Raw genomic sequence first — 7,833 nt, 5'->3', positions numbered from 1 at the left:
CATACATTTTATTGGAAAACCACAGAAAATGCAAAAAATAGCTAAGCTGTTAGGTATGTTTCTATCTAGATTTCAATTAAATTTTAATTATTCTCTCCCCGTGCCTAGCCCCACTTGCCCCATTTTTAAAAAGACCTGGAGTTCAGGGTAGGAGACATCAAGAGCATCCCAGAGGGCAGCAGCACAAATTCACTCCCCTTCAGACCCTGCAGCTTGCTTCGCCCATCTCCCCTCCCCCTTAGCTTGGTCGCTTATCATTGGTCATTGCCATGGCAACCAGCAGCTGCCGGGCCAGCAGCCTCTACCGCAGCAGGGGTGGGGCACGGGGGGAGGGGGAGAGAGAGAGGAGGAGCCAGAGGAGGTGTCTGCTGCAAGTTCCTGGCTGCTTCCGAGCTCACCCCATCCTCCGAGAGGGAGGAGGCCCAACTGGTGATGCTGCTGCTGCTGCTGCCGCCGCCGCCGCCGCCTCTATTGCTGATACTCTAGTGGGGCTGGAAGGGTGGTTCCTATTCGCACCATCGCCAACCAGAGACAGAGGGAAAAAAAAAACCGGCAGCCACTGCTGATGTTGGGTTCGGAGGCTGCATCGGACTCGGTCACAAGGAAAATGGATTCAGTTTGCATCTCTCCCTCCTTTAAACAGCTTCTCCGGGTCTCAGCATGGTGAGTAGGAAAGAGTAGGGCTCCCTTCTTGGTTTAGAGTGTTATTATTTGACCTGTGTATACATTTCTGGCCTGAACTTGAACAATGACTCCCGTGCCTCAGACTAGAAGGGGGAGATGTGGGACAGAGATGAGGATGGAGGGAGAGGAAGCTTGCCAGGAAGACAGAAGTGAGAAGACAACCGCTTGTGTTTAAAAAAAAAAAAAAAAATGGTGTTCTGATTTTATCTCTAACTGGCTCAGAATGTAGACTGAGCCACTTGGTGCCTTTTTTCCTAAGCTTAGCAACAGCATCAGGGGTTGGAAAAAGAGCTAACAACAAGAAGAGGGTGTTATTGAAAGGAATCATTTCATTTGCAGCTCTCACATACAGGGTTGGGCCTTCTTCAGAAATACATTTGGTGTCTCATAAGCTTACCAGACTCATTATAAGGTGGTTTTGCTTATTTTATTGATTGCTTGGAAAAAGTGGCCCCAGAATTTGACATTTTATTTTATATTCTAATGTACTCTTGTTGAGAAATCATTTTCAAGACCCAGTTTTATTTTATACGTAGATTTGACTGTGAACTTACACATGTATATCTTATGGATATACATATCATATATACACACGTTACTTAGCATTTATATTGCATTTATGAAGCATATTTATGTGTAGGGTGTGCTTTGCAACCATTTTTATGGGTTACATATGTCCTTGCATGCCTGGAAGTAATTGCATGTTTTTGAAACTATGCTTCTGGTTTATATTATTATTCATTGGCTTTATTTGGATTAATGTGAAATTTACTCTGGTTATTGTCCCTTAGTTTCATTGTGACCAATTGGAACAGATGCCTATCATTTGATCTGTGTCATAGAACTAGATGCAAATTCATAGCCTGCCTCTTTATTTTTAATTGGGTTTGTGGGGGATGATATTGAGGACTCCGAATTTACAATGATGGGAATGGGAGGCGGTTTGTGGTATTATTTTGTGTCTAGCATCTTACCAAATCAATGTTGAAGCAAATCAGTTTTCTTGAAATGCCACCCCAATCTTTTCATGTTTGTGTCTTGTGTCCCAGGAAGCACAGCTAAGCTGGAAGGTGAAATGCATTCATTTTATTTAATAGTGCTGCTATCTGCTGTTCATTCCTTCAGTATCCAGGAACCATTTCACAGTTCTCTCAAATGTTGTATTAAGGGTCTCCTTCTGTAAATAATTAAGTAGGAAAGTAGGATTGTTTTGAAAATCTAGGTATTCCCAAGCACCCTAGCCCAGCCGTTTCCAAATTAGTCTGCTTATACAATGAAATGAAACCAGAGAGTGAGCAAAGAGAGCAGGAGAATGTGTGGCTTGTAGCTGAAATGGGGGTCTATTGTAATTTACAAATGCTTACTGGGATCTGCTTGACCTTTTATTATGTCAAGGCTTTAAGGCAGTTCAGGAGACTAAAGATGCCTGAGATGAGGAGGTTCCATTCCCACCCAGGATAATGGATTTCATTGAATTAAAGCCAGAAAAAATTATGTAGGTAAAGTGTATTAGTAATATTACATTTACCACATGGGCTATTATAGTTTTATCCATTATTCTCTTCCCTAACAATATCATTGTCAGTACAGACATTTTTTACAATGTAAAATAACAATTGTTTGGGGCTTTAGTCTTGCATCTGATTCCACATACACCTCCCACATTTATAATTTTCACATGTATTTGAATCAGGTTTATAGTTTAATTTCACTGAGAATAATTGTTCTATTTGGTTTATATATGAGAAGGGCCCTTGGTGACTCAACTGTGCATGTGCTCATAGCATGTTATATATTATAGATCCATAGCTTTGTAAACTTATGCTACTTTGTGCCTAATTTTAACATCTATATGAAGTAGGGCAAGGAAAGAGGTACTGGGCTTGTATGTTATAACAAATTGTATAACACATTGCATCCTGAATCTTTTAGTGATAACACTTGACTTCCAAAAATTAAAATGTTAGATATGCCTACAGTACACTTAAAAAATTAAGATTTGTACTAGTTGACCCCATTTCATGCAATGAAAGCAGATATCCTGGGGCTTTGTTTTTGTTTCTTTTTTGTTGAGTTTTCGTTTGGAGGTGGTTTTACAGGCAAAGTTGGTACAGTTTGAACAGAGGCAAATCCCTTAGGCCGTGTGCTTGAAACTCCTTGTAGATAGCCTGTTTCAGCTATGTGTCAGCTATTACCCTGATAGAAATACAGGTCTAGCTTTTGACCCCACTATTTAAGACAATTATATGGCCTTTGCTAAAGGGCCATAGAAAAGTGAAGTGTGTTTCAAGCACTAGAAGTTGAACTCTCTGAGGAAAGATTTTTAAAAGCTAGGATCATTTCATTTAGAGAAGAGAAAAATGAAATATGACAATCATTTGTTTCAGATAAGCTGATCATGGGGCATAAGCGTAGGACATTGCTTATTGCTATTTTTTGGAACTTCAAATGTAGTCAATGGGCTTCAACTTTATGAGGAATTATGAAGATTAGAAATATAAAAATGTAGAAGTTCCTCATAGTAAGTGTGAGTAGTCAACTGGCTAATCAGATAAAGCAATGTACTCTTCTCTCATCAAAACCTCCAAAAGTATGACCTAGATATGCGTTTGTCTAGGATGGACTAGATTTCCTTCTCAAGAACTTCTCTTGCTTTTTCTAGAGTGAGTCATTTATTTAAGAGAGTACATTAGTTGTTTAAGATCAGACACTTCTAGGTTATAACAGTAAGACTCCATTTTGTAGTTGGCTTCTAAATTACAGGTTCTAGGTATTTGTAAAGAAATCAGCTGATCATCTTCCTAAATTTACATGTAATCCTGCCAGAATTCAGGAAACTGAACATTTACCTGTTCATAAGAGCCCTTCTTTCTCAGCAGTTTTATGGAGTATGATGTCAAATACCTATATTAAAATTATTTCATATTGTATAGTTAATTTTGAAAAATGTAATGTATTATTTAATGGGGTCTTTATACAAAGTAATTAAAGAGCCATCAAGTTGTTTTTTTTAAAAAAACAAATTATATGAAAGATATATACAAATTAATGTTTAAATGTGCTGTTTAACAAACTAATCTTCCACTCAAACGCTATCTTAAAAATGTCATTCATGTTAGGATATTAAAGTTATATATTTTGATTGGTATGTAAGTCTTTAGTAAAACTTGTTTTAATTAAGACACACACTAATTAACTTCTCACTTTGTAACAGGATGTTTCTCATTTCAAATGACATCAGAACATATTTTGATTTTATGTGCCTGCTACAAGTCCGCTTCAGGATGACTTAGGCAATATTTGGACAGTGAAACAGTTTTCTACATTTCTTTTTGGTTCATGAAAAGTCAATGCTTTGTTTCTCATGGTTGGAGCTTATTGTGGAAGTTTTAACATAAATAATGCAATGATGGTCTTTTACTGAAAGAAATAAATTAGGTTTATACTTGGTTGTTACTCTGTGAAGTGTGTTACAATTCCCTCTGTTTACACATTCCACTATTATTCTATCAAGGGAAAATGTGCTTTCAAACAGGATAAATTAATCAATTGACTAACAACTATTTGTAGAGCTTTTATGTGACTAGCAGCATTTGCATATGCTAGCAAGAAAGAATTTCCTTGGAGAATATAAGATATACATCCATGAAACAGTTAATGTTGAAAACAATATAGTTGTAATTAGTACCATCACTTCACCTTATATTAATACAAGTTTTTATGATTCTGTCATTTTTCCAATCTTTTTCATTTTATATTCCATCAATTTCAATTCATAGTCTATCATTTCAATTCTATCATATCAGCAAAGCTAGTGTCATAATAATTATTTAAAATAAGTGGAAACAGATTCAGAGAGGTTAGACTTGTCCAAATTTGTGTTGGTAAATGGTGTAACAGGCTGGATCCCTAGTCTCATGAGCACAAACTACGATAGTAGAAAGGTAGCGAATTATCTTACCAATTTGAATTTTAATTGGTAAGATAATTTTAATTCAATTTACTAATCTGTGTTGTATGGCTCATTTTATTTCAATATTTCAGGTACCAAAATTTGTTCTTTGGCCATATTTAATTGCCAAATACACTAACTATGTGCTTAGAGTATCAGGCAAAAAAACAAACAAAAAACAAAAACAAAGCAAAACAAAACAAAAAAAGGCTCACACACAAAACAAAGCATTTTAGAGAAAATCTAGGCTTCTTGATATATCAGAAAAACGTTGAAGCATTTGTTTGGGTGAAAATCAGAACTTTGTTGGACTAATATGCACTTATTTTATAGATAAATATTGTTTTTGTTTTTAATGACATAGAGGTTGGGAGGTGACCATTTTTTTCTGTGTTTAGGATCTGATTAAAATTCCTGTAGGTCCTGAATCTTGAAAAAAGTTATGCCACCGCCTATCTATACGTCCTAATTATCTCTCCACTAACACATTCTTAAAAGTAAAAATGATATTGTCATAAAATAAGTGTACATCAGTTCAATGACTTTCTGATATTTTCTCTGAACAAATGCTCCTACATTTTTCTGAAATATCAAAAATATTCATTTGTTTTTCAAATATTCTAATTTTCTCGTGTCTCTTTTTCTTTATTAATGCCCTAGGCATATACTGGTGTAAGTATTGGGTAATTCAGCCCTGGCCAAATAGCAAATCATGGCGTCTGAACTATATTCTACATTTGGAAAAAGTGTCCTTTATAATTAATTAGCTTGCAGTAAAAATGAGACCCGTCACACTAAAAAAATTATTCTTTAAATCATTATTCATTACTACAAGTAAATTTTGTTGCTTAAAGTTTTTTTTATATTTAAAAATAACACATCCTCATTATGGAAAAATGATAGTACAGAAATGTGTAAAAGGAAGATGAGAACCGCTCATCAGCCTACCATCAAGAAATCATTACTGTTAGCATTTTGGAATATTTCCTTTTAGATCTTTTTGTATATGCACATAGAAACACATGCAGACACATAGTTTCATAAATGGACCATACTGTATGCACTGTTTTATATTGCTTTTGCTTTATGTATAGTGGCCATCTATCCGTGTCAACAAATGTGTCTCTACTGAATTTTAAATTTCCGCATGCATTTTTCTTGATGATTCAAGCTGTTTTTCCCCCACTTGAGAGTCTTCACACTTTACTTTTACATACTTCTTATGATACAGATAGATCCTGCTTGATTTAAAGCAGTCATGAGTCAGGCATTATATTCAGAAAATATGAACTCTGTTAACCTGACCTGCCACTGCATCTTACAATGGGTATTAAATTAACCTTGGTCATTCCTTGTCTGCTGATAATGAATGAGGTCTGAATCCAAGGCAGTGAAATCCCTGTTTGAGTCACTAGGAGTTTCACCAGGTGCATACATCAGCAACAATTAGAAAACAAAAACAAAAACACATCTGTTTCAGATTCATGTTAGTTTTCCCCAGTGTTGTAGTGGTATGTCCTGTAGTTTTATTTTTTAATTTTTAATTTATTATTATTATGATTTTTGAGATAGGGTGTCACTCTGTTGCCCAGGCTAGAATGCAGTGGCATGGTCTTGGCTCACTGCAACCTCCCCCTCCTGGATTCAAGTGATTCTTGTGCCTTAGTCTCCTGAGTAGCTGGAACTACAGGTGCTCACCACCATGCCTGGCAAATTTTTGTATTTTTAGTAGAGATGAAGTTTTACCATGTTGGCCAGGCTGGTCTTAAACTCCTGACCTCAAGTGATCTGCCTGCCTGGGCCTCCCAAAATGCTGGGATTACAGGCATGAGCCACCATGCCCAGCCTGTCCTGTAGTTTTAACCTTGGTTAAGCAACTCAAATCCGTTATGGGAAGATATTTAAATGACTTCTCAGAATAAACCAAGTGTATTAGTCCGTTCTCACACTACTATAAGGACATACCCAAGACTGGGTAATGTATAAAGGAAAGAGGTTTACTTGATTTACTGTTCTGCAGGGCTGGGGAGGCCTCAGGAAACTTACAATCATGGCAGAAGAGAAAGCAAGCATGTCCTTCTTCACATGGTGGCAGGAGGGAGAAGAATGAGAGCTGAGTGAAGGGATAAGCCCCTTATGAAACCATCAGCTCTCGTGAGAACTTACTCACTATCATGAGAATAGAATGGGGAAAGCCACCCCCAAGGTCCAATTGCCTCCCTCTGGGTCCCTCCCATGACATGTGGGGATTATGGGAACTACAATTCAGGATGAGATTTGGGTGGGGACACAGCCAAACCACATCACCAAGATGTAGTTTTGCTATTTTTTTCACTATATTTATTATTTCATAATGAATTCATGTATATCATAGTTTTCAAAAAAAACCCGTCACCTGACTCTTTACTCTTTTTTAAATATGAATGATTGACTCTTCTTAAACTTTAAGTTTGAGCTTTAAACATAATACCTTGGAGAAAATTCCCTAGGTATATATCCCCTTTTACTCTCTGCAACCTGTGTGTTTCCTTCATAATACGTATCAAAAGTTGTAATTACAGAGCTATTTATTTGCTTTCCCTACTCTTCACTAGAATGTAAGCTCCATGAGGGCAGAAAATGAAACTGTGTTGTTCACCAATTGTAACGAATGCCTTGGTACAACATGCATACTCAATAAAGACTGTTTGACTGAGTGGCTGAATGAATGAAAGAATGAGAGTCCCCTAAAGGGCTCCTGGCCTAAGATTGTAGAAGACTTCAACTAGTAGCTCTTTTGACTTTGATTCTCATTCTTTTAATTTGACTGTAAAAACAAAATGAATTGCATTCACATCCTCAGGATGTTGTTATGATTTTGATAAGGCAAAATCATATTCTTAAAGGTAATATATCACAACACTTAACAATCCATCATTAAAGACTGCTCACTACATGCTACGATATAAGTAAGATTATGAACACTTCCGTGGATCTTTTTATTTTCTTTTAAAAATTGAATTGCAAGTCAGAAATAGTAACATCATTAATGAATACCTTTTAATTCACTAACTTATTAAAATAAGTTAGTAATTTAATTATTATAAGCAGCAAGTTATATGATACACACTCACAGCTATTGTGCTATTTTAGAAATCTACTCTACCAAATTCACTAATCATAAACAAATCATTCCATCATATCTCCATTCAAAAATT

The 7,833-nt window shown here is 36.2% G+C and overlaps 1 protein-coding gene across 6 annotated transcripts in view; it reads left to right on the top strand.

Annotated features, from left to right (window-relative positions):
* The first annotated feature begins 278 nt into the window (after positions 1–278).
* The window catches only part of JAKMIP2 (janus kinase and microtubule interacting protein 2), a 194,982-nt gene continuing 187,427 nt past the window's right edge, over positions 279–7,833 (top strand). For 3 of the 6 annotated variants that reach the window (XM_054488702.1, XM_054488704.2, XM_054488699.2), the window contains exon 1: positions 279–663. The gene's annotated coding sequence lies outside the window, so the exon portion shown is untranslated. The remainder of the gene's footprint in view (positions 664–7,833) is intronic. The other 3 variants (XM_054488700.2, XM_063665251.1, XM_054488701.2) reach the window with 3 other exon arrangements.

The sequence above is a fragment of the Pongo pygmaeus genome, chromosome 4 (assembly GCF_028885625.2).
Source record: "Pongo pygmaeus isolate AG05252 chromosome 4, NHGRI_mPonPyg2-v2.0_pri, whole genome shotgun sequence".
Classification (NCBI taxonomy): Eukaryota; Metazoa; Chordata; class Mammalia; order Primates; family Hominidae; genus Pongo; species Pongo pygmaeus.
The sequence above is the reverse complement of the archived record's forward strand: the minus strand, read 5'-3'. Positions and strand labels throughout refer to the sequence as shown.